The sequence below is a fragment of the Ochotona princeps genome, chromosome 13 (assembly GCF_030435755.1).
Source record: "Ochotona princeps isolate mOchPri1 chromosome 13, mOchPri1.hap1, whole genome shotgun sequence".
In the NCBI taxonomy this organism is placed as follows: Eukaryota; Metazoa; Chordata; class Mammalia; order Lagomorpha; family Ochotonidae; genus Ochotona; species Ochotona princeps.
In genome coordinates, this window is record NC_080844.1 from 58,979,374 (window position 1) to 58,989,827 (window position 10,454).

The following is a 10,454-nucleotide window of genomic DNA, read 5'->3' on the forward strand; positions in this document are numbered from 1 at the left end:
TTTAAAAAAAGCTCATGTCCCATGTCAGCCTGGCCAGGTGAGGTGGAACCTCAGGCTTCCCCAGGGACCTACCCATATTCTTGAGCTGCAGAGGGCAGGGATCGTCTTCCTCACCTGTGTGTGGTTGGCAGGTGGCAATGCCAGAGATGGGCACATGAGACCAGCCTGTCATGTTGCCTGTTTGCTCTGCCCACCTCCTCCATGCCTCAGCTCTCTAAATGAACCCACCCCCATCCCTGCCCTCTGCCATTAGAATCACAGAATTGGCCTCTGTTGAAACTTCCCATACCCCTGTGAGATTCGTAGATGGCTTTTTCTTGCTAGAAGCTTCCCCCTGAAGGCAGAGATCACAGCTGTTTTCTCTTTATTATGTCCTCTGCACTTAACACAATGCATAATTGTCCAGTGACTTTTACATATATACATACATAGTAGCTAGACTCAGCAACTGGTGTAACCCTCACCCTCACCCATCTGCAGCTGTAGTAGATAAGTCACAATGCACCATTTCAATGTGCTGTATTGGAAATTAACCTTCAGATGCATGGCCTGGCAAGCTATTCTGGAGGGGACAGAATAGAGAGGCTACAGAGCATGCGAAGAGGCTTGAATCACAGTTTATCAAATAAATTCAAAACAGCCAGTGAGGTAAATGGAGAGAGATGGAGCAGGTTAACGTGATGCCATCACATGGGAACAGCAAGGAGGAGCGCTCCCTGGATCCTGGGAGATGTGACATCCAGAGTCCACTGTAGTGACAAGGACCCAAACCTGGGGTGGGAGGGGCAGAGACCCAGCAGATGACCCACCTTGGGGAGCTCCCAGTAAGTGGGCATGGTTGTGCTCCCAGGACAGACAGAATCATGACCACAATCAGGTGTCGCCTATGGGTGGTTGAGGGGTTTCTAAGAAGTACTGCAGTTGTCAGCTGTCTGACTATATGGCATGACTTGCTCTCTGGATGGCTGAGTGTGCCTGGCACCCTGGTTTACTGTGTCTCTGGATGGCTGAGTGTGCCTGGCACCCTGGTTTACTGTGTCTCATAGCCCATGTATTCCTTCCGCTTTGAACACATCACACAGCTGTTGGTGGACTCCTAGCTCCTGTGACTTGTGCCTGGACCCCATAACCTGCTGGTGACTCATCCTCTCTCTACTTAGCACTCTCCAGGCGTTTCACCCTATCTTGTAATCTACCCACTTGCGTGCTATTCACACCTCACACTTCCAGCTGTCTTCTCTGTCTCCAACAGTAGGTCTGGAGATTGTCAATTAATATAGTACACTTGTGTTTCACATTTAGTAAACGCCTACTGTGTGCCAACCATTGATGAGGCTCTTTGGCAGTCTTCCATCTAGTGGACATAAATGAAATAAACACCATAGTCCTATGAAAGGACCCACAACGATAACAAGGAGACATCAGGTACTTGCTGCTGTATGAACACGGGGTGGGCAACCAGGGAGGGCTGGCCTGAGGAGGTGATGCTTGAGCTGAGATCTGAAAGGGGTACTCCATAGCTCCAGGGTTCCAGAAGTTCTAACGACCAAATAGCAAAGAGAAAGGCAATACTTAGTCCCATCCCAGTTTTGCTTCTTCCGGGTCTCCCACGTAGGTGATATGGGCCCAACCACTTGGGTGGGTCATCTTTCACTGCTTTCCCAGGCATGTCGGCAGGGATCGGAAGTGGAGCTGTCAGGGCTTGAACCAGAGCCTCAGTGAGATGCTGCAGGTGTCAGCTCATACCTGCACACCGCAATGCCAGCCAGGCCCACCCCAATTCTGAGTCATATTTAAGCCTGTTTTCCACCCAACTTTCCCAGGAATTACCAACCTGTTCCAAGCCTTCAAATGCGCAAATGTTGTATTTTACACAATAATAAGCATGTAACATACCTATTGGCAGAGCTGCGTTTAGGCATCTGCCTAACACGGACCAGGGATCAGCAGCCTATAATTAGAATTTAACAATCTGAGAGAAGAGTACTGCGTGCCCTGCACGACAGATTGGAGGCTTTCCTTTAGTCCTGCAGGTTCGGTGGGTAGATTAGCCCCCACCTTGCCTCCCACAATAACTGTCCCACCGAGGTAAACATGTCACAAACAAGAACAATGAGATGGCCAATAATATAACACTAATACTATAAACAAAAGGAACACCACCTTCAGCTCCAGGGGGAAGGAAAAACACAATGTGGACCAACTCACAGCGCTATTTAAGAAACAAATTACTCCCAACCAACCCTCCCAGCTCTCCAAAGGCAATTTCCTGGGAACGTTAGTGCGGGCAGAAGGTTTTCCTGAGTCCCACTCGCCTGCGCCGCCACGGACGGCGCTTACAGGTCCCAGGCACCGCACACAAAGAGACCCGCGCCCCCACAACGCACCTGCGACATTTATTCCCACCCACTCCTCCCACTTTGCTCCTGAACAGAGGCATTTCTAGGGTCACAGGTGACTGTAAATGGGGACTGTGCAAGAGGACCCCCATCGGTGCCATTTTCTTGACACCCCAGGCTTCCCCCAAATGCCAAAGCTTTCCCTTCCCAGGCCCGGCATCCTGGATAAGGCTGCTCCTCTTTATTTCCCTGCAGACTTCTAAATGGAGGACAGGAGATTAGAGGGGTGTCTCCTGATTACTTGGCCCGCCCTCTGTTTCGTGAATGAGGAAATGGGCTGCTAGTCTAGACCCCAGATGACACAGAGGGCACTGTGATAGAGAAAGCGTACCAGGTGAACCAAGAAACAGGCTTTGCCAATCAGCTGATGTTCATTTCCTCCCATCCCATGAATCAACGCGAGGCCTCAGCCAGCTTCCACGTGGATTGACAAGAGAAGTGTTGACAGAAACCAAGCCCACTGTGGAGAATGGACTGAAGGCTACATTCAGAACAAGATGGCCAGAGTTTCTGGAAGAAGAGAGGCCACATTGACAAAGTCCTCTGAATCAACTCACACGGGCTTAAGGGCCAAGGCCTTTCTAGGTTCACACACTCTGGTCAGGCACAGCTGGGTCCCCAGACCAACGGGCCCATCTGGCCCTGCTCTGTAATGGATGCCTCTTGGTGACAAGATTGCTGCCAGGTGCTCCGTGCTTGCATCCTTCCAGAAAAGAGCCTGTTTATCTCTCAATGCTGCTGTTGGGTTGTGTGTTCAAGCCTCCACCAAGCACTGGCCATGGGAAGAGCAGCACTGAGTGGCTGAGCCTGGGTCACACCCTCATCTCCAAGGTAGAGGTAAGGCGTGCAGAGGAAAGCAGAAAGGCTGCTGAGTACTGGGTACCAGAAGCAAATATGTCTGCATTCCATGCAGAACTGGACACGTGCAGCAGGCCAGTGCTCCGGGGGAGATTGGAGGGGGGGAGCCTTGGTGGTTTCCAAATACACGTGGCTGTCCCCAGATTCCCTGAGCTCAGCCACAGCCTGCCGTCACCAGGGAGCGCCCCGGCTTTGTAGTACCTTCTCAGTGGTCTCGGCTCACAGAGACCACCAATTTCACAGCTCTATAATCCAGTCCCTACCTCAGCAGGCTCCGGGAGGCTGGCGTGCCTCAGTTTTCCCAACTTTGTGTCAAGGACAGCACAAGGAAAGTGCAAGCTGTTTGCAAAATGGAAGTCATCCCAGAGAGGACAAGGGAGCAGCCAGGGAAGCAGCGGAAGACAGAGCCCATAGTGCAGGACTGATGCCCCGTGGAGGCTGCAAGCCGCGGCACGATGAGGCCCTCGCTGAGGGGTGGCTGAAAATCATGGCCGAAGTGACCTGATGGTCCCTGAGCCGGAGCCCTACACGTGCAACTCCCTGCACAGCGAGTCTGCGGTTAGGGGTATGCATGAGAAGAGAGGAACAACTATGCTTTGGTCCTGGAGCTCCGAGCTCAGATGCCCACCTGCGATGCTAGTCTGGATTGTCACGTGACACCTGGGGGCAGCAACAGCTGCATGTTGGTCCTGACACCTGGCTTGCTGAGCGCATGAAAGGCACCAGTTAGGGAACAGTAGCTGGTGCAGGCCATGGACATGGCTGAGGGGCAGCCCAGAGTGATGACTGCAGCCACTGTCTGGCCTTCCAGCAGAGACCTGGGGCTGCCAGTCCTCTGGGGCCTTTCCAGATCCAGCGGTCAACCACTCCTCTAACACATTGTTTTCCTGATGCTTGTATCTGCCATGCACCTGTCATTTTGCTGAGTCCACATCATCCTTGAATATATGGCAGTCCAGCACAGAGATCTGCCCACATCTGTGAGTCAGGGCCAGTGCCTTCTGCCACTACCACGGGTGGACCCTGAGTTCCATGGGAAAGCCAAAGGCTCATGGGCGCCCAAGGGAACACCTTTCTTTACAGCTCTGTCTCCAAATACACAACAAAGAAAATTTCCACAGGAGCAAACTAGCCCCCAGAAGAGGGAAAAGCTGTAACCTCCTCACGTGGTAACAATGATGGAAACCCACATGGGAGACCTGGATGGGGTTTCTGGCTCCTGCCGTTGGCCCCGCCCTTCTTGTGCTGTTGTAGGCATTTGGGGAGTGAACCAGCAGGTGGAAACTGTCTCCCCGCCGCGCCCCCCAAACTCCCGTCCCTTTGCATTTTAAATAAAGAAGTCTTTAAATAAAAGGGAGAGGGCACAGGAATCGGACAGCCAGAAATAATCTCCAATTCCCACGCCTGTATGAAGTGGAACTTGTGGTCTGGGGACCACTGGATTTTCAAACATTTGAACCCGCCACGAGAGCGGACATATCCCACCAGGCATATTTTTCACGTACGAGAGATGAAATTAAAGCGCTGGGCGGTTTAACCCACCTTCGCACCTGCAGGAAGCGGCCTCGCCCCGCCCTCTTCCCTCAGCCGGGAGGAAACAAATTCTAGATGTTCCTGGAGCTCCCTCTCCAGCCGCTGCGGGAAACGACGCAGCTTGCAGGAGTTCAGTGAGGACTGAGCGACACACTCAGGCCTGCTCGGGCACCGGACGACAAGCAGGAGCAGGAACTTACCTGCGCCCTTTCGGGGCGGGGCAGGGTCAGCCGTCTGCGGGGTACCGCCCTGCGGCTGTGCACGCGTGTCGTGGGAGTGCGGGTGAGGGTGCCTTGGAGGGCGGCTCTGGACCCTGCTGGGTTACCCGTCCCGGCTTGGTGTCAGTCCGGCCGCCAGACTGGCAGCTGTTAGCGCTGGGAAGGCTTGTTGGAGGACCCAAGCCCGGGTGGTAGGTGAAGCGCGGCACACGCGCGAGACAGGTGCAGATAACCCAGCAGCCTCCTGGCCCCACCGCGCGCGTCGTGCGTTGTCCTAGATGCTGACACATGGTGGTGGCTTGGCGTGCACGCCCCAGCCGAGTCTCTGACTAGATGTGGTGGATTTGGTGCTGTCACTTTTGGCTCCGGAGATGGGGCGGGAGCGTGGGGTTGGAGGTGAGCTAAGCTCCTGCCCTCGCGCAGGCCGGACTCCAGCTGAAGGCAAAGCTCCGGTGGTGGTCGGGAGGCTGTGGCGCCCGATGAGCCAGTCGCTGCCCTCTCTGCGCCCAGTTTCTAGATTGGTACAACAAAGTGGTTGGACATGATGTTTCCAAGAGAGGTGGGTGGGTGTTTTTTTTTTTTTATGATTTATTGGACTTGAAACGGCGGTTACAGTGATCGAGCCAGAGAATCATCTGTCGGCTAGTTCACTCCCCAGATGGGCACAATGGCCGAAGCTGAGCTAACATAAAGCCGGGAGCCAGGAACTTCTTCTGGGTGTCCTATGTGGGTGCGGGGGCCCACGGACTTGAGCCGTCCTCTGCTGTTTTTCCAGACCATTAGCAGAGAGCTGGATAGAAATAGAGCAACTGGGCCCGGCGGTGTGGCCTAGCGGCTAAAGTCCTCGCCTTGAAAGCCCCGGGATCCCATATGGGCGCCGGTTCTAATCCCGGCAGCTCCACTTCCCATCCAGCTCCCTGCTTGTGGCCTGGGAAAGCAGTTGAGGATGGCCCAATGCATTGGGACACTGCACCCGCGTGGGAGACCCGGAAGAGGTTCCAGGTTCCCGGCTTCGGATCGGCGCGCATCGGCCCGTTGCGGCTCACTTGGGGAGTGAATCATCGGACGGAAGATCTTCCTCTCTGTCTCTCCTTCTCTGTGTATATCTGGCTGTAATAAAATGAATAAATCTTAAAAAAAAAAAGAAATAGAGCAACTAATACTGTGATGTGGTCCTTGATTTATTATTGATTTGGAAGACAATAGAATACATTTTGGATGACGTTAAAAAGTGGAAGTGTTTGTGGCCAGTGAGTGGCATACCACGCTAATCCACCGACAGCAGTGGCATTCCACATGGACAACAGTTCATGTCCCGTGTCCCAGCTGCTTCACTTTGGATCCAGCTTATGACCTGGAAAGCCAATGGAAGATAGCTCAGGTCCTTGGGCTGCTGAACCCACATAGGCGACCCTGTAGAAGCTCCTGGCTCCTGGCTTCAGACTCGTTGAGCTCCACCTGTTGTGGTCATTTGGATAGTGAACCAGTGGATGGAAGACCTCTCTCTCTTCCTTGTTAGCTTTCTGCCTTCCTCCCTCCTTAACCCTCTCTCTGTAACTCTTTTTTTTTTTAAAGGAAATCTTTAATAAAAGAATTTTCAGTGTGAAAATAAAGGAAAAAATAGAGCAGCCAGGACTCGAACCTGTGTCCATATAGGATGCTGGTGCTACTTGTGGAAGCTTAATTTGCAAAGCCATTGCCCTGGCCCCTCTGAGAGCTTTTAGGAGAACCAATATCCACTTAAAAATTCATGTGATTTTTTTTTTTCTTGATGGTCAGTGGTGTGTTTAGTTGCTTAGGAATATTTGCTATCACTGTCAGTTGACAGAAATTCCAGAATTTGCCACTCAGCCTTGTACTGGGCAGCGGGGAGGCCATCGCCTGGACACCACTGCCCTCTTGTGGTGGTGAGTCTAAATGTGCAGGGTGGTGGCGAAGACTCCCAACAGTTAAAGGTTCGGCTGTAGTGGCCCTGGGTTTTTGAGGGATTGAATCATATCCCCAAAGCTCTTTTCAATCTGGGGAAGAACCCAGGCCTGTGACCTCGATGCTCTTAGCAACTCACCCTGTAATGCCCTGCTGAACCCTCCACACCGATACTGGGAAGCAGTCTGTAAGTGGATTTACAGCCAGATCAAGACATGCGAGCCTGAGGTTGAGTACACTCCTCCCCCCCAGGAGGACTCATTGCAAGGGGACCAGGCAGGGAGCCCAGGTGGCAGCAGCAGAAATGAAACCCCCGTGGGTGGGCGTGCCTTGTAGTCAAGGGATATTAGCATAGCACAACATCAACTGCTTCCAAGTGCACAATGTCACGGTATTCAGGCCATGCCACAGAGGTCAACACCTCTGGTGGTTCCAAAACATGTCCAGCTTCCCCCAGAAAGACCCCAGGCCTGCTATGTGGTTTGTTGCCATTTCCAGTTCTTCCTGGCTGCTGGCTATTAGCATTCAGCTGCCATAGCCTTGTCTATCCTAGACATTTAATGGGCATAATGTCTAACAATGTGTATCCTTCGGTGTCTGAACTCTTACTCAGCATGAGGTTTTCTGATGTTCGTATATACGGCAGTGCTTTTCATGGCCAGATGCTATTCCACTGCTTGGTTTATCCATTCATCTGCTCATGCACATTAGGGTTGTCTCCACGCTCGGTTATCACAGATAACGCTGCTGGGAGCATTCACGCTCAGCTATACGCTTTGGTCTCTGAGTTCAGGTCTTTTGCTTGTGTATCTAGGAGTAGAATTTCTGAGTTTTGTTGTAGTTTTATATTCAACTTTTCCAACAAAGGAATCTTCAGAGTGAAGCATATTAGGAGAGAAAGCACAGGACCCAGGGGCTGACAATCCCTGGGTATTCTTCAGCATCCACTGCAAGTCATGGACGGGCTGGGCTGGGGCCAACAGCTCCCAGACACATGCATTCCTCACCAGGCATAACGTGCAGATCACCCAGACACGTGCATTCCTCACCAGGCATAACATGCAGATCATGGGTTGATTGGTTTGGTTTGGGACACAATGGAGAGTCAGGAGGCCCAACCAATCCCTGCAAATACACTCAAACCCTCTTTCTGGCATCACATTTGTTACCCTCCTCTTGACCCAAGCAAGTTACATGAGCACACCCACTTGTGATGGAGGAGCGAGGCTGTCCCCATGGGATCCCCGGGGGAATGCAGCCACACCAGCTGGCAGGTGCAGTGGCTGTGTGTCGACCTACAGTCAGGAAGCAAAGCACTGGAAGCAGTGCCCTTCACCACCGTTCCCAGGGTGGCTTGCTAGCCGTTCTTCTAAATGTTAATGTATGTTTTCTCTGTCGTATTTCCATTTGCTTAGCTGAAAGACAGAGATCTCCTGTCTGATGTTTCACTTCCCAAATACCTGCAACAACCAAGGCTGGGCCAGGCTGCAGCCAGGAGCCAGGAACTCCATCTGGGTCTCTCAGGTGGGTGGAGGGAGCCGCCTTCTCCCACCATCACCTGCTGCCTCCCAGGGTGCCCGTTAGCAGGATGAGAAAGCAAGGTGGGATTCAGACTAACTGGGGCCCCGCGATCTGGGAGCCAGGTGTCTCAGGCATCACCCTCACCGAGGTAGCCATTCCCCGGGCCATTTTGGCCACATTTCCACTTCATCCCAGCGACTCCCAGTCTTAAGGCAGGAGTGTTTTCACTGTGGATGTTTGTAGGAACCCAGCCTGTCCTGGGCTGGGCAGCAAGGCATGCTGCCTACAAGAAATGCCCCCAGAAAGTTGCGATCCCACTCAGTGGAAACTTTTAGGTGTATTTAACCCAGCCTCTTAAGGATGATGATCAGTAAGTGGCATAAATTATTCACTACCGGGAGCATTGTCAGAAATGGCCGCAGCTGCAGAGTGCCCACGGGTGTGCCTTCTCTCCAGCGCGTGCCCACCCCTCGGCTCACCTTCTGAGGGTTGGGCTGCTCTATCTAACATGGCAATGCTGTACATTCAGGCACCGAGAGAGAGTGGATCCAAGCAGAGCAGAGACTTCCGTGCAAAGCCGTGTGTCCTTTCCAGGTGTCCGGCACAGTGTGTCGGGACCAGCTTCTTGCGGACTCACACATGTGTGATCCTGATGGCCAGGCCGACGCGGGTGCGTGATGCCGGGGAGCGATGCCCGGGCTCGACGAACCTCCGAAATTCACACCATCTCAGAAACCCATTCTGAGAACCCTGCCTCTAGGGAACACTCAGAAGGCAGAGGCTTTGGACGGGAGGGGACACATTTTTTCCCAGGATTACCCTGGGGTTCATCCTGAGTGACTCCCTCAGAACTAGTCTGTCCCAGTCACTGTGGCTGGTTTGATCTCCCCCAGACTGGAATTCTCTCAGCTGTGCAGCAGGTCCCCATTGCAGGGTGGGAAGGGGGAGCGCACATCCCCAGGAGACCTGACACAGCCTCTGCAGAGGAACAGGGGCGGGAAGGCAGCACTGGAGCCCTTAACACAGGTGGCAGGTGTCCACCATGGGCAGGGCTGAGTGGACTCTCATCCCCCTGTGTGCTCAGCCACAGGGCAGCGGCGGCCCGGACAGCAAGGCTCACGAGTGGAGGCCAGCACTGAGAGTCCATGAAGGCCACTGGGAGTGGTGCTGCTGGGACCTGCCTGGAGCAGGACCTGGGGCCATGTGTCCCTGCCTTTGCCACCAGGATGATTTTCTGTCCTGGCAGAGACAAGGCACCATTCTGACCACACAAGCACATGGCAAACACCAGCACCACACCAACCCTCCGTCTTGCATCGTATCTGTCAACCCCAAGGGCTATGGCAGGTCGGGAGTCCAGCCTTAAGGGAAGGGTCATACACCCTGTACCCAAGGACAGGGGTACACGCCCACCCACCATGAGGCTGCTGCAAGGGCAGAAAAGTTACAGGTGTGTAAAGAAATGGGGCCATGTATCAGGTCCACCTGGGATCAAAGCCCTTGGGAAACTGGGGGGCTGTGGCTGGGAGCCCAGGTGTGCCAGGCTGAGCAGTGCTGTAGACAATCCCCAGGAACGGAAGCCCTTGGTGACACCCCCAAGAATCAGATTTGGTACCCGGAAGCCAAAACTGCTTGAGGGGTGGAACATGAACCTGGCATGCAGCTCCAAGGTCAGCTGTCAGGATCCAGAGCAACTCATGGCGCCAGCGGGGGCGCCGCCTGCAGAGCTACTCCAGTGAACAGACCGCCCTGCTTTCCCCAGGGGAAGCTTGCGCCCTCCTCCTAGCGCCGCAGCATCCGGCCACTCCTCCACTTCACCTGCCTAGCCTGAAAGCTCCCAGCTCTTGCAGCAGCTCTGGCTCCAGCTTCGGCTCGGGTCCCGCCCTCAGCGCCCTCAGCGCTCAGGAAGGGATGGAGGCCGCTGAGGGGCCAAAGCTGGCACCGGCCAGGAGGTGCTGCCCGGACGCCATGGGAAAGCTGTTCCCCAGCGTCTGCTTCC